General features: G+C 40.5%; 1 protein-coding gene and 1 long non-coding RNA gene across 2 annotated transcripts in view; one reads left to right on the top strand and one right to left on the bottom strand.

The window, feature by feature from the left end:
* Positions 1-6,425, bottom strand: part of opn7b (opsin 7, group member b) — a 97,885-nt gene extending 91,460 nt beyond the window's left edge. The window contains exon 1 of the mRNA XM_079675804.1: positions 6,365-6,425. The gene's annotated coding sequence lies outside the window, so the exon portion shown is untranslated. The remainder of the gene's footprint in view (positions 1-6,364) is intronic.
* Positions 6,426-7,178: 753 nt separating this feature from the next.
* Positions 7,179-8,131, top strand: LOC307037271. The gene is made up of 2 exons (XR_013807646.1): positions 7,179-7,296; positions 7,819-8,131. It is a non-coding gene; the product is annotated as an uncharacterized lncRNA (long non-coding RNA).
* Positions 8,132-17,091: the final 8,960 nt, after the last annotated feature.

The raw sequence follows: 17,091 nt of genomic DNA, 5'->3' as shown, positions 1-17,091 counted from the left end.
GCTTTTCAGCCATAAACCTTGAACAATTCAATTCAATGATTCACTCTTCTAAACCATCAACGTGTATCTTAGACCTGATTCCAACTAAGCTGTTAAAAGAAGTTTTTCCATTAATTAGCACTTCTTTATTAAATATTATGAATATGTCTTTATTATCAGGCTATGTTCCACAATCATTCAAAGTAGCAGTGATAGGTTCCGGTTATGGCGTTGGAGTGATCGGTCGCATTGGCGTTTGCTCCCTAATCCTTTTTCGCTTTTACACATATACACCCAGACGTCTGTTACTTTTCTTACTTGATTAGTCATTAGGAGTGCCTCAGTAATTTTTTCGTTGTTGAAATGAGTAAAACTCAAGGCAGTCGTGGCAAAAGTCAGCAACAAACTAAACTCTTCAGCTCGCAAGATAAAGAGGCTAACAAGATGGCTACCAGTGCTTCGGAAGCTAGCGTGCAGCCGCTAACACTCGGTATGCTAGTCGGAGAGCTTGAGAAACTGCGTAAAGACGTAACAGGGGAAATTACCGCTTCCATGAACACCGCCTTGGCCCCAATCCAAGGCTCTCTTCAAAAGATCACCGACACCGTGGCTACAGATACTGCCACCATCACCGTATGGAAACGGCTCTCAGCGCTCATTCAGATGGAATCACTACTCTGGAGCGAGAGGTGGCCGGATTGAAATCCAAGTTGGAGACTACTAATCAGGTGAATGACAGATTGCAGCTGGCGGTGGAAGACCTGGTTTCACGTTCCAAACGACAGAATCTCCGTGTGATTGGCATTCCAGAAGGAATGGAGGGTGATGATGCTCGTCTCTTCATGACTACACTGTTCAAGAAGATGGTCGGAGACCCTCAGCTGGATACCTTGGAGCTAGACCGTGCACATCGCAGTCTGGCTCCGAAACCGCCGCAAGGTTCCCGGCCCCTCATTGTCCGCTTCCATAAATATGCCCAGAAGGAACGTGTGCTGCTGTGGGCTAGGAAATCCCGGGATGTCTCGTACCAAGGTCATCCCATCAGGATCTTTGAAGATTTCAGCGCCACACTCGCCAAGAAGCGGGCCGCCTTTAACAAAGTGAAGTCGCAGCTCTACAAGGAGGGAATACGCTTCGGCTTACTCTACCCAGCCCGCCTGCGTGTTACTATTAACGGACAGACTTGCATTTTTGACTCCGCGGAAGAGGCAGAACGTTTCTATCAGGTCCATAGCAGTAAGTGAATGATCAGGACTCTGTCCACATACCCCCTCTGAATCTTGTTTTTCACTTATGTTATTTTTATTTCTATAACCAAGCTGAAGCTGAACGTTAAATTAGACATTGCTTGCAGCTCCCTGCTAGGCCAATAGAGGTCACTGCCGTCTCGTTTATGGGGGTGTGGACTGGGGAATGACTGCAATTCAGCTGGGTTGTATATGTGATAATTATACATTTTGAAGGGAAGCCAACTACACCGTAGTTAACCGGAGGTGTGCAGAACATTTCCTGCGTGCTCATCTATGTTACAGGATGAGTTTAGGACAAGGTTGTAGGGATTTGTTAGAGATTCAGACATCTGATCTTGTTGGGTTGTGTTTTTTGTGTGTTTTTTTCTTTCTCTTTCTTTCTCTTTTTTCTCAATACGGGAGTAACTTTTTTCTTTGGTGCCCATCTTTATAACACATTTGAAGTTGTTACCTTGCTCTGTGTTGTAGCCTACTGGCTAATTCATAATTTCATATTATTATTCCAAAGGCTGATATTGTGGCTCATGCATGGCTGATATGAGACAGAGGGCTACGCAAGGATCAATCAGGTTTACAAGCTGGAATGTCAGAGGACTTGGCGGGCCTACTAAAAGAGCCAGAGTATTCTCACATCTTAAGGATATGACGACGGACATTGCTTTTGTGCAGGAGACACACCTGCGTGTCTGTGACCGCACCAGGCTGCGGAAGCCCTGGGTCGGACAAGTGTTCCACTCCAGCTTCAATAGCCGTTCCAGAGGTACAGCAATTTTACTACACAAACGACTGCAGTTCTCTTTAGAAAAGTGTATTTCTGATACAAATGGGCGTTACATTATAGTCGTGGGTGTATTGCTCCAAACTCCTGTTATTATGGTTTGCGTCTATGCCCCTAATTGGAGTTGTCCTAATTTGATGACGTCCTTATTCTCATTAATCCCATGCCTGGATTCACACCACCTTATTTTGGGGGGAGATCTTAACTTGGTTGTTAATCCTGCCCTTGATTTATCCAAGCCAAAAAACCTAACCCCATCTAGTACGGCTAGAGCTCTTATGACTAGAGATGTCCCGATCCGATCACGTGATCGGGGATCGGAGCCGATCACGTGATTTTCAAAAGATCGGAATCGGGAGGAAAAAAATCGGGGATCGGGATTTTTTTTTTTTGTATTCAATGTTACAAAACAAAAATGACCATGTTCAAGTCTTAAAGTCATCCTGAGGCCTTAGTTTTGGTTTCAAATGACAGAACATCATGTATGTGTTGCTTCTTTGGGGCTTGTTTTCATAGACCTGGTTGCTTATTTCTCTCAAATCTGGCAACAGAGTGGGCGCAGTGTCTAATTGTAGCAGTAAGTTAACGAGTACTGAAAGCTTTATTTTGTTTTGATCCAATGCTGCACAACTGAACTGATCCAATGCTGCTGTGAAAGAAAGAAGCTATATCCGTGTTGGATAGAATATCCAATTTAAATAAAAAAATAACCTTAAGGGACAACTTGAATGCTTTTTTTTCTCTTAATGCATTGCATAAAGATCGGATCGGGAAAAATCGGTATCGGCAAATTGTCAAAATCAAAAGATCGGAATCGGATCGGGAGCAAAAAAAGTTGATCGGGACATCCCTACTTATGACACTTGTGGACCAAATCGGTTGTGCGGATATGTGGCGATTCAGCCACCCAACAGCAAAAGAGTTTTCATTCTATTCCCATGTTCATCAAACATATTCTCGCATTGATTTTTTTTTTTAGACAAAATACTCCTTCCTTCAGTGAAATTATGTGAATACTCAGCAATAGTCATATCAGACCATGCCCCCCTTTTATTAGACTTGGAATTGCTTCCTAAAAGTGGACAGCGCTCAAATTGGAGATTGAATACAGGGTTATTATCTTCTAATAAATTCTGCGAATTTATTTCTGAGAAAATTAGGCTCTTTATCCTAAATAACAAATCTGACTCGACTTCTCCTTCCCTCCTGTGGGAAACTTGTAAAGCGGTGAAATTATCTCTTACAGTGCCAGGGAACATAAGCAGCGAATACAGAGACTTGAGCTGATGGAAGCAATTCTACAAATTGACAGACAGAACCCCTCTTCTCCTAGTCCCGCTCTTCAGATGGAGAGACTCAAGCTCCAAACTGAATTTGATCTTATTTCCACAAACAAAGCAGAGTTTGTTTTAAGGCGCACAAAGAGTACCTATTATGAATATGGGGACAAGGCCAGCTGACTGCTAGCGTTACAACTAAAGCATCAATCTGCCTCACGTTTTATTACACAAATTCGCAAATCCCCCCATACAATAGTTACAGACCCAAAGGAGATAAATAATGTTTTCGCTTCGTACTATTCTAATCTTTACCAATCAGAGGCTCCACCTGACAACATCTTAATGAAACCATTTTTGGATAATTTGGACTTCCCTATGATCAACGAAACAAGTAAAAGGAATCTAGATGGTCCACTCAGTTTAAAGGAGGTTACAGGCAGTTTCAGATTAATACAGAATGGCAAGGCACCGGGCCCGGACGGCTTCCCAGCTGACTTTTTAAAGAAATTCTCTGATCAACTGGCTCCCTTGCTATTGGATATGTTCAACGACTCCTTAGGGCGTGGTTCCCTTCCTCCATCCGTATCGCAAGCATCAATTTCACTCATTCCAAAGAAAAACAAAGATCCAGCAGAATGTAGCAGCTGGAGACCTGTTCGTTTGCTCAACTCTGACATAAAGCTATTAGCTAAGATCCTGGCTAGCCGTCTGGACCCCTGTCTACCAAACATTATTTCGGGTAATCAAACTGGCTTCATAAGGGGTAGACAGTTGTCCTCAAATATTCGTCGCCTCCTTAATATTATAATGTCTAAGTCTAGCACACAAGAGGCTGAAATGGTAATCTCTATGGATGCGGAGAAGGCTTTTGACCGAGTGGAGTGGGGTTATTTATTTTCAGCTCTTGACAAATTTGGTTTTGGTCAAAGACATATTTCTTGGATTCAATTGTTGTATAGTGCTCCTACAGCTAGTGTGACTACCAACTCCACTCAATCTAAATGTTTCCCTTTACAACGCGGTTGCCGCCATGGCTGTCCCCTTTCCCCTTTACTGTTTGCAATTGCAATCGAGCCACTTTCCATCGTTCTTAGAAACTCACCAGCTTTTACAGGTATCTATAGGAATGGGGTTGAACACAGGGTTTCGCTGTACGCGGATGATTTGCTGCTCTATGTCTCGAACCCTACGGCCAGTATTAATGGGATTCTTGACGTTTTACAAACGTTTGGTTCCTTTTCGGGATACAAGTTGAACATCAGTAAGAGCGAATGCTTCCCTCTTACGGCAAAACAGATTCCGGCCCAGAGTCTGCCTTTTCATTTGGCCTCCTCTAGTTTCCGGTACCTAGGAATTAATATTTCGCATAGTCTCCCCTCACTTCATAAGCATAACGTTTTGAAGTTGGTGAAGGAGGTTAAATCTGAACTACAGCGCTGGAACTTTCTCCCTCTGTCGATTGTAGGTAGAATCAATTAAATCAAAAATGAATGTGCTTCCCAGATTCTCATTCCTTTTTCCATGTTTACCATTATTCCTCCCCAAATCTTTTTTTAAGGACTTAGACAAGTCTATTTCATCTTTTATTTGGGCAGGAAAGACCCCAAGGGTAAAATATTCTCTCCTACAAAGGGCTAAAGAAGATGGTGGCCTTGCCTATACCTAACCTTCTGGCATACTATTGGGCGGCCAATATTCAAAAGATTCACACTTGGCACAACTCCCCCATTACAGACTGGTGCCAGATGGAAGCGCGGTCTTGTGGCTCTATCTCTTTATCGTCGTTAATTTGTGCCCCCTTAAAATCATATCCTGCTAAATGCGTATCCAACCCAATTGTACAATCTACTGTAAAGATTTGGAGGCAATTTAGACGCCATTTTTAAATAGTTTCCCTTTCCCTGCTAATGCCCATTTGTAATAATCATATTTTTCTTCCTTCATCTCTTGACCCAGTTTTCTCTTTGTGGAAGGAGAAAGGGTTGGTTTATTTCAAACAACTTTTTGTTAACATTTTTGTCTCCTTTGATATTCTCAAGACCAAATTTGACCTTCCAAACTCTGTTATTTAGATATTTTCAAATCCGAGACTTTGCTCGTTGTAACTTCCCCAATTTTCCTCATCAACCACCTAATTCTCTCGTTGATACAATTCTATTGTCCCCTGTAGTCCGTGGAGTCATTTCAGCCGTGGGGAAGTTAATCTTATCAGCATTATCATCTCCTTTAGCGACGAGGAACACCTGGGAGAAGGACCTTGGGGTTACCTTTTCAGATGAATGGTGGCAGGGGGCCCTAGACAGAGTCAACTCTACTTCATCTTGCGCCAGACTTACACTGATACAGTTTAAGGTCCTACACAGATCACACCTGACCAAAGTTAGACTTAGCAAACTGTTTGGCACAAGTGAGATGTGTGATGGATGCTCTCTCTCTCCGGCCAACAACACACACACGTTTTTCTCCTGTCCAAAGCTGGGTTCATTCTGGTCCTCATTTTATGATACACTCTCGAAGGCCTTCAATAAGCCGGTGGTTCCTAGCCCTTCAATTTCTATTTTTGGTGTCCCTGAGGAATTCTCTAGTTTCACTAACAAGGAGAGCAATGTTATTGCTTTTGCTTCACTTGTAGCCCGCAGACGTATTTTACTGCAGTGGAAGGACCAGAAACCTCCATCTTCTCAGTCGTGGTTGAAAGACTTAACCTGTTAAGCCCCAAGGTCCCCGTTTTTTCTTTTTCACGACACTGTGTCTCAGGGGATCTTAATATTTAAGAACCTATTAATGGGTTATACCAGATTAACGGAAATAATCTCAGCTAATTGACGATATAAACAATTTTTACCAAAACAAAACACAAGTCTCATAAGAAGCATCTGAATGACCCCTTAGCGAAAAATGCTAACCGACATTGGCAGAGAACTCAAAATAAAAGTACCCTTATTACTTATCGTAGCTGCACATACAAGATATCCGATTAAAGCTGAGGTTCCACAGATTATTTAGGTATATAGTATCATCCCTGAGTGATCCGAACTTGCGACAGGGGAAGCAAACACAGACATCACAACACGTACCTTTACGGAGCTTCTAGGGAGATTGTCTCACCGTAGCTGTCAATCTGATCAAAATACGTGTTCAATGGCATTAAAACGAGAAAAAACGCAGCTGAATTGGTTAATCCATAGGTTGATAAAGTTTCTGGGCAATAATTTGTCTCATTTATAATCCATAATTCCATTTTTATGTAAAAATCGCAGAGCAAATGTTAGCTGCTAATGGTAGCCACCAGAGTGGCTGCTGCTTCTGGTCTTGGCTATGCGGCAGTCTAACACACACACATGACCAAATAAGGACTATGTGGGAGTTCCCGTCGATTCCATTTGCATCAATCTTGATACAGGGTACTTATTATATGTTGTACTTTGGATTCCTAAAGATTTTAGTCTACTAACCCATCATCCAAGGTTAGTTTGCACTATAAGTACAAAATATCTTTTTGGACGGACACTATAATTTACAGTTTTTTACCATGTTCAATCTGAATTTTCTTTAAAATAAAAAACATATATATTGAATCTGACTTTTCTACATCCAACTGACAGGTTTATCATTACTTTGAGAAAAAATATTATTAATTTAACACTTTTAGAAGGGAAGATATGGTCATTTGTTCTGGGAATGTCATTTTCGAGCCTGAAACCTGAAAAACAGGCTCGGGGTTTAACCATAGATTGTATAAATGGACGTAGGGTCCGTGACGTCACCCATAGGATTCTGCAGAGTTGCCGAGAAGCCCTTAGTAGGCGGAGTCGGCCACTAACGGCTCGACACTGACGTCAGAGTTCAACTCCTGCATTCTCCAGCCTGCTCCAAATAAGGGCAAAGAGGCGGAGCCGAGGCGGGACTAGCTGCCACCGAGCTGAAAGTTCCAGAGCTAGCTGAAGCTACCAAGCTAAGCTAACATGCTCCCCATCTGCACACTGCCGAGGCATTTTACGTTTCTAAGGTAAGCGGACATGAAACTATTCAGCAAAACTATAAATAATAATCTAAGTTATTGAGTTTTTAGCATAATACTTCAGAATATTAAAATCCCTTAACGTTTGTATGCAATTGTGCTAAATTCAACACTGGAATCAAGCAGATATTAATATGTTTGCATGACATAAGTTATTTATATTTTGATATCACTTAATTATACGTTTAATACATTTAAGTCAAGCTAAGGTACATGTGATGGTAGCTAGTTAGTGCTCTTACCTGTGAGGCCTCCTCCAAACAGCATAATAACCAGACTGTATCATTAAAACTAAGTACCAGTTCTAGATCCTTGACTTTAGACAAACAATTCAAAAGACAACATGTATTTAAAGACCAATCTTTATTTGAATGTGCCTCTTAACCTGATACATTAGTTATACAGTAATAGTATTGACAATCTAAAAAAATTGAGCAACTCAACAGTCAACTTTATGTTTCTTATTGTCTAAAGCATTTGTTATTTTCATTTCCCCCCCCTCATATTCAGTGTGGACGGATTGAGACAGCGTGGTGTCCAGAAAGCTGCAGAGACTTCAGGGAGAAACCTCCGTGTGATGGACGTCCTGTCTGTTGGTTTGGAGAGGACTGAGGGTCTTTCCTCTGTGAGGAGGTCCAGGCCTGATGGAGGAGCCCATGCTGGGCAAAGCTGATACCAACTGCACAGGCCTAGTCTTTCACTTTATTTGACTAAATGTGTTTACTTTAATAGTTTTACACCTTCTGTCCATATGTGCTTTTTATTTAAAACATGTTTGATTAAGTTTTGGTTCACATTTCAATAAATTGTATTTATATTTGCACTCCTTTTGTCCATTATTCTTACTGAAGATTGGCCCCATTTATTTGTGACGTTGTAAACTCTGCGGTACAAGGCACAAGTGATGTGAAGCTCATAAAGCGAGGCAAATAGAAATAATCAGCTGATGGAGTGTAGATGTGGAAATAGGTGCATTCGATCAGCTGACTGTTTTTACAATAAAAGTAGTGTACTGGTCTTAAAATCTCATAGCATCAGCTTTTAATTTTCCTCTTGGATGTTCTTCTTGACCCTCAGAGAAGGAGTAAATGTGTCTTTCAGGCATGTCCTTTCCTAACAAAAATGACAGGAAACATAAAACATATTATTGCTGAACAAATGTGTTATTTATGAAAGCGGTGTGTTTGTGTGTTTAGGGGCTGTAGATATAATTATTTTGTAATTGTAATGTTTTTTGTTTTATTTCAACAGTGAGCTACAAAGACAATCAGATTATGAATGAAAAGTATGAAGTTCGTCAACATTGAAATATATGTTATTATCAAAATAATATTGAACTGTTATCAAAACGTAGTGCAACTGTAGAAGCTTGCTCTGTTGTCTCACTGAAAGAATAACTTTTACCACGTTTTTTAAAGACAATATTGAGAGATAAATAGTAGCAGTTCTCACTATGTGTTAAATATCTTTGCCTTTAATACATTAAATTAGAAAGCTGACAAAATCATATTGCTTGTTAACATCTAAATGTAACCTTTTGCACAGAAAAACCCCTCAACTTCACTGGTGTGTAGGTGATCTAGTATTGTTTAATGGAATGTATATCAGTGTATTAAAGTCAATACTTTCTTGATTCTTTGTACAGTATGAAAAAAATAGTATTTGTACCTGTGCTGAAGTTCACTGCTGTGAGGAGTCCAGTTCTGTCTCTCACTCTCTGGTCCAGCCTGTCTGCATCACCTAGACACTTTAAACAAACAAATATATGTAAAGTACCATGTGTACAAACAATAGAACTGATTCTCTTCGGTTGAACATGTTGGATTGTGTATTGTCCGAGTCAGGGTCCTTTTTATTTTACTGTAACTTTGGAAGTTGTGTTACCAATGCTTGCTGTTTAGTTGATACCAATTTGGTAATGCAATTCATAAAAACAACAAGGTTTGGGTTTGTTCTTCAGATGACTGTGATGTTAACGTGTAAGCTCAATAATGAACTCCAGCTCAACCAACCATATTGTAATATCTAAGTAATCATCTTGAAATATGACATTAATAATTGTAATATACACACATCTTGTTGTGAGGTTGATTTCACATACTACTTCGACATTAGCTTGTCTACATACTTGAGCATAGCCAATTTAAATTAACCTTAGCGATGCATACAGTTCCTACCTACATAATAATCATCTCTCTAAGTTACAAGGATGACCTTATTTTATCAACCTCAAACAGAAGCCGTTTGTTGTACAGTATTATCCCACTTAACACTTGTCTATTTCGTTTTAACCTTTATAAATATAGTCTATGATTTTAACTTGGAGGCTACTATTAGCATTGTTAGCACCGATGTAGCTACCACTCGCTTACACGCTAACCCAAGCCGTAACATTAATTACTATTAATTAGCTGATTAAAATCATTAACATATAAATAAGTACTCAAATTTCACTTACCGCAAAACCGCATTCATGCACCGTCTGTTTCAACTGCAGAGCGAGCCACAATAGTCCGATATAAGCATGAAGAACAAACAAACACGGCCGGGGGCAAGTTGTGTTCCCTGGATGAGCTGAACAGGCAGAGTGCTTGTAGCTTCACGGAGCAGCTAGCAGAGAGACAAGAAGCTAATAGCAGCTGTCACTTCACAGAGCCGTCACTCAATGTGACCACGCCCTAATTTATGCAAAAACTTTAAGACCTAATATAAATAAAAGGGTCGTGTTAGAAAACAATTCACTCACAGATCCATAATCATGAAGGTGGAATCTAACTATATTCATAATAATATTTATTGCATCCATGGGTAGAAACCATAGACTGTATATATTAATGGACGTAGTGTCCGTGACGTCACCCATAGGATTCTGCAGAGTTGCCGAGAAGCCCTTAGTAGGCGGAGTGGGCCACTAACGGCTTGACAGCGACGTCAGAGTCTAATCCCGCCTGCTCCAAATAAGGGCAAAGAGGCGGAGCCGAGGCGGGACCTGCTGCCTCCGAACTGGAAGTAATCAGAGCTAGCTCAGGCTAAGAAGCTAAGCTAACATGAAATACATGCATACCAAGTTACTGCTAACAGTGTAGTTCCCCTATATAAACGTTACATTCATAATCAAATGAGACAATCTGCAAGAGTATTAGCTATATTTTGTTATTCTTAATGCTTGTTATTCACACGTTCAGAAAAGATGGACTCCACCGCCCGGACCTAACGGAGCCGTAGTGGGCTAGCTCCGGGACGCCGGCTGGAGCTAGCCCCCTGCGGCTCCGTTAGCTCCGGCGGCCACCACTGGGATAATTGGGTCCCCTATTAACATTTGCTCCCGTTTAGCATTATGGGCGTCATAGCCATAGACTATAAAAGTCTTACCCAAGGCTGAATCATAAACTAAAATGTATATGTATAAAGGATTACGTCCTTAGCTGGCTAATAAGTAACAAGCTAAGCTACCAGGCACACAAACACCTGTGAACGGGACATGTATAATATTATCATTTTAGACTTCTTGGAAGTTCTGTTAGTACATTCAAGTGCACAGCACAACATTTTAATTGTCTGGTATTTGTAACAATATTCCCTAAAAGGCACAATCACCAGGAACACAGCTAAAGCTAAAGGGTCAAGGACAGTAACTATAACTAACTAACGTTGTAGCCTCTATGGTTGTAGCCTAGCAGAGTGGACAAGTTGCTGTTAGCTGACAGTGAGGCATTTACATATCCATCAAAGTGACCACGCCCTAATTTATGCAAAGGCTTAATATTAATTAAACAGATGAGTTGAGAAAAAATTCACCCCCCCAATCCATATTCATGAAGGGGGGATCTAACTATACAGAGAATGTGGTTTTTTGAACCACGATGTAAACATGTTTAATTCTGCTCTAAAGTTGGGCATTTTAACATTGGGGTCTATGGAAATTGCTCCCTTCTGCAGACTGCTCCTACTGGCCACTAGATGAACTGCAGTTTGAGGCACTTCCGCATTGGCGTCCCGGCTCTTCCCCAGAGTTTGCCGCTTGGTAGAAACATGTTTTTTTCTGCTGTAAAGTTGGGCATTTTAACATGGGGGTCTATGGAAATTGCTCCTTTCTGCAGTCAGTCCCTATCGGCCAATATATGAACTGCAGTGTGTGCCACTTCCGTATTGGCGTCCCGGCTCTTCCACAGAGTTTGCCGCTTGGGTTTAAAAGGTTAATGTCTTTCTTATACTTAGAGAAGATTAAGTATAGTATAAGGGGATGCTCTGATAAATTTAGCAAAACCTGGGATCCTATTCTCTCTTTTGTTAATTCTATTCCTTCTTTAGGGGATTAGATAATCCTATTACTCATTAATGTACGCCGTAGCTACTATTTTGAGACTAGACGGTTATAATGCAATGATAAGTGATTGTCTCCTTTGGCGTGTGAATGGTCATGCAGCCCAATGTGCATTGTGCAAAACAGTGTTTCTTTGTATTTCTGTGCTTTTATGATATCCTCTTGTATTTTTTATTTACTTGTTTTTGCCCCTCTTTTATATCGTATTGTGAAGCTTTTCGGTTTTGTTTTGTAGGGGGGTGGGGGATGGTTATTATGCCATGTTTGTTGTAAAAAATAAATAAAATCGGGTGATCTTCTGTCAACAGTTTGTATGTTTAAGATTGATGGCCCAATAATAAAAAAAAAGCAATGTTAGGCAATGTTATAAGGAATCATTCTGTACATTTTCATTGTTATGCGGATGATACTCAACTATATTTATCAATCAAGCCTGATGAAATGAATCATAAATAAAATGCAAGACTGCCTCAAGGACTTAAAAAATGTGGATGACCTTAAACTTTTTTTTGATGTTAAACACGACCAAAACTGAAGTTATTGTACTCGGCCCAAAGAATCTACTAAACAAATTATCTAAAGATATATTAACTATGGATGGCATTAATTTGGCCTCCAGTGAGACTGTAAGGAATCTTGGTGTTATATTTGATCAGGATTTCACATGCATTTCCAAAACATTTGGACTACCTATGTTGCAAATGTATTATCTTTTCAATTTACACACGGCATCTATTGCACGTCCGTCCGTCCTGGGAGAGGGATCTCTCCTCTGTTGCTCCCCCTGAGGTTTCTCCCATTTTCCCCTTTAAACTGTGGGTTTTTCTCCGGAAGTTTTTCCTTGTACGATGTGAGGGTCTAAGGACGGAGGGTGTCATATTGCCATACTGATATTCTGTACAAACTGTGAAGTGGGTTGTGCGTTGGTGTTCGGATCAGGGCTCAAACCCCACTGCAGTCAGCATGTCGTTGTGTCCCTGGGCAAGACACTTCACCCCAAATTGCTCCTGTGGGGATTGCCCACAGTATTGAGTATGTAGGTCGCTTTGGATAAAAGTGTCTAACAAGTGACATGTAATGTAATGTAATGAAAGGAAAAGGCTATTTGATAAAAAGCACAACTCTATGTTCAAAGTGCATGTAAAAGGAGGTGCAAAAGCTTGATTGCCGCCTCGTGTAGTTGTAGTTACATTCTAGATGAAAAGCAGCATCAGGTCTCGAATATCAGCCATATATTGACCATCAAGCCTAATCAGAATTCAGCCATAAACAGTATCTCCTATTGGCCCAATTTTCGTAGCAGTGTGACTGTGAACATGTTGTGGTTGAGCTTTGGTTTTGAATTGGACCAGAACGGTTTTCATCCCCAAATGCAAGCCAGAGCTTGGCTGTTTATAAAGCCTATACAGTACGTTGTCCTTTTTGAAACTGTTTTTCAATATTGTTACCTTCAGTGGCGAGCCGTGACTTTTATACCTAGGCCGTCTGACCACCCCCCCTTCCCTCGAAAAAAAAGAAGAGTTATTACGTCTCAGCGTATACTTCAGCGGAATATCAAAAACAACGGCCCGGGGTGCAAAACGCATCAATGACAGCGACCCTCTACCACACAAAACAACACCATGTATATAAACACCTATCATGACAGGGCACCCACAGCCAAGTAACAATTACAAATGAATTAAGTTGGCACGGCGGCCCACATTGAAAATGACTTAGGCCTACCTTTGATGATCAAATCACTTAAACACAAAGTCCATCCTCCTGTCCTTTTGGATGAGTCACTTGATGGCGGGTCATTCAGCTGATCCTTTACCACTCCAGTTTATCATTGTAACTCAATCTTGAAAATTACTCGGTTAATAATTTTGCAACGATGTCATCACTATCACTTAAGTGAGCCATCATGAACGAATTTATGCTAATCATAAATCTATCGACTATAAATCTATCGATTCGATTTATGATTCAAAAATAATAAAAGTAGGGTAGACATGTGGATATTAAGTCCGCGAAAATAAAGCCCACCCATTTAGAGGGAAGATATGATTGGTAAATTGTACTGTCATTTGACATTACTCTCTCATTACTCTGGGCCCTCTGTGACTGTACAGAGGGACCAACAAGCTTTCCCCTCTTCACATAACTCGCAGAGACGGCATGTAACCGCATGTAACTCTTCACATTCCAACAGAAACTGAACAGGCAGATTCTAAGGATTTATTTCTTTGGAAATGTTATTTTGAATACAATTAAATCAAGTTATTTAGGTAAAACTAATACAAATGTAACAACCAAAAAATATAAAAAATTATATAAAAAATAAAAAAATTATTTTAATGTTTTCAAATATTATTATTTTTAGAATATCTTAGGCCCTCACAGAGGGCCTAGAGGGCCCTGACGGCTCGCCACTGCTTACCTTTTTATCCTTGAAGAATTCTAACTCCAACTAAACGTTAATACACAGTCAGTGCTTGTGGTACACATTTCCTATAATTTCTTCCTTAGATGTAGATTGCTGTTCCTTTTCAGACCAGAGCTCCATTGTGTGGAAAGTACCCCGACCCAGGAAACCTTTTAAACAAACCTACCAGTGGAATACTCAACTTCTACTTGACAAGTAGACAAGTTGACAAGGGGATCGTGAATGCATGAGCAGTAACCTAAAACTTTTGGTGGACACTAACTTCCTGCAAAAAAAAAGAAGCTTTTAAGGATGTTTCATTGAAAATATGCTCTAGAGGAGTTACTATATGTATGCATGTGTTTTACAATTTATAATATTAGAAATGCAAATAAAAAAGGATGTGTTTTAAACAATAAAAAGGTCGTTTTCAGTCACCTGGTAAAAGAAAGTCTTAAAAAAAGTAAGTTTGGGCAGTTATCATAAACTACTCTAATGGGAATAATGATTATCAGATACTTGAATGCTATGATTTTATATTTAACATGTAAATAATACAATTATGTAAGCCTTACATGTCAAGTGACAGTAGATCTCAGCACTCGGGAAGGTGATCAGTCACAAGGTGCCATGTGACCCCACAGTGGGTGATCAGTGATCTGGGGATGAGTCTATTGTACTGTAATAGGGTCATGGGTCAGTTATCTCATGACTAAGCATGTATTCATTGTAACTGTCTAAAAGCTCTCTCTTCAGTTTGAGTAGTTGCTCTCGGCTGTGGAGACATTGCTCTTCATGTTGTTTGCCTCTTTTGCAAAATACTAAAGAACCAGAAAGACATCTCTTTGACTAGTTCATATCAAGAATTTCCACCACACTACAGTCACCATTTTTTACTTGATCATGGCAAATGATTGTGTTTTTGAAGGCTGCACAAATGGCAGCCTGTCAGCATTGAGTCCACAATGTTCCTGAATGGCAAAGGAACCGCTGGCTGTGTATGTTTTTATGCAGGTGCAGGTGTGTCTCTTAGCACCATTACTAAATGTCTCTCTGCTGACCGTTACTTGTCATTATTTCCTTTTCCTTTTTGCCTTTTCCCAGTCTCCTAATGCCTGGTGAACTTCATATAAGACTATGGTCAATCATACAGTACATATGTATTTTTAAGAATCATCATAGTCAAATCTAGGATTATGATGCATGATGAGCTTGGGCACATCCACAATTTATATTCAGAAATGTTTGGTTACTTAGTTTAGTGACATTCTTTTGTGTATCTGTGGTTAAAAGATATAGCTGCTTAAGAGCTTCACGTTGCAAGGATTTGAATTCCACTGTTTGCTATTTCTCTCTGTATAGTGTCAGAGATATTTAAGTCAATTATTTAATGTGAACCTACTCCCAGGTCTGTATGGTTTTCTCAGTAGAGACACATTAGACCACGAAGCCTTATAGGGCTTTTTCTGCATTTACAGATCTTTAGTTATGATACAGATTCTCATCATCTTCACTGTCTTATTATTCCTGGATGTATAACTTTTCTCATTCTCTGACTCTCACTTTGTCCCTTTCTCCGTCTTGTATTTTCCTATTTTTAGTTAGTAATGGCAACTTTTCCGACCTGCATGTATAACAGGAGGGAGAATTGTTCTTTGTGGAACAATGACTGGAAGAGCTCCAGACTGTAGCTAATCAATCATCCTTTTTCCTCTCATAGCTGGTCCGGCAGGCACACATGCACTTTCTGTGATGTTTTCATTACGAGGTTTTTTGAAAACTCATGAGATTTGAAATGGTTTTATGGTTTTTTAGGGATTTATGTGGGAGCATGACAACATGTTGAACATACAGTCTGTGAGCATCCTGATTGTCAAACTTTGATGCTTTCTTCAGAAAATTACCAAAGCGCATTTATTAAAGAGCCTGTGACAGCCTCCCAACAACTGTTGTGCAATGAAATATTGGGCTACTAGTAATCGCAAACCGTCAGCATAAAAAAGAACGTGCAATACCGTTCCGATAAATATCAATAATTTCAAACATCGCGGGGAAATTCCTTCGACTCATTTTGAAGTTTTGGGGGAAGCCGGAAGTGACCACAATGTTGGGGAAATTAATGGATAAAATGCACAGATTATGATCATGATTATTATTATTATTCCCACTCCGATTGGGTCACTAGGTCCACCGTTTCCCCGCGGCGAGGCTCCCCCCGTTGACTGTTTACGTGGGCTGGGCTGGGTGCAGTGGCGGACTGGCCATCGGGACGAATCCCGATGGGCCGGTACCGAAGTGGGCCGGTCGGATAAGTCCCTAGCACATCCCCCACTCCCCCCGTTGACAACTTACTAGCGGTACCGAAGTGGGCCAGTCGAGAGTCCCGGGATGATTTTTAGTCCCAGTCCGCCACTGGCTACATGACCGTATTATCGCCCATATTGACGCACCTAATTCCTAAACTTCTAACAGATAAAACATAAACTGATTAGTGTCCACTGCCATTATTTTAAAACAGAATCGTTATTTAGTCAAACTCCGTAAATAAAATAGTTTACGAACCATTCCACATTGTTCAAGCGTTGTAGATCGAGAGGTATCTCACGATCGTCGGGCGGGTTGTCGTCGCCATGTCCGACTCAGAGTTTGTTTCATCCGATTCAGACTCAGAGGCATATCGTTCGAATCTGTAGGTAGGGCATATAGCCAATATCGTCTACGATGTCATGACTATCACTTGCTGATCCTTCAGCCTCATATGAGCTCTCAGACACGTTCAAAATTAAACTGTTATCGCTGTCTGAGCTTGCTGCTGTGTGCGCCATCGTGTGTTTGCATGCAGATGCTGGGATCCGGAACGGTGCAGCTGGAGCTCTTGGCCCGCAATTACGTCACACATAATTTGGCGGGATTTGAAGAATCCCCGAGAAGATCCAGAATATGGTAAACATTGAAGGGGAGATTAATGGTTATCAAAGTACAAATATTCCAAATCAATTCAGTAACGGTTTCAAGGGGACAATATTTACTAAAATTGATGGGTTTGGAGGAT

Source organism: Notothenia rossii (genome assembly GCF_949606895.1).
Source record: "Notothenia rossii genome assembly, chromosome: 4".
Lineage (NCBI taxonomy): Eukaryota > Metazoa > Chordata > Actinopteri > Perciformes > Nototheniidae > Notothenia > Notothenia rossii.
Note: the sequence above shows the minus strand (reverse complement) of the source record. Positions and strands in the feature narration are given on the sequence as shown.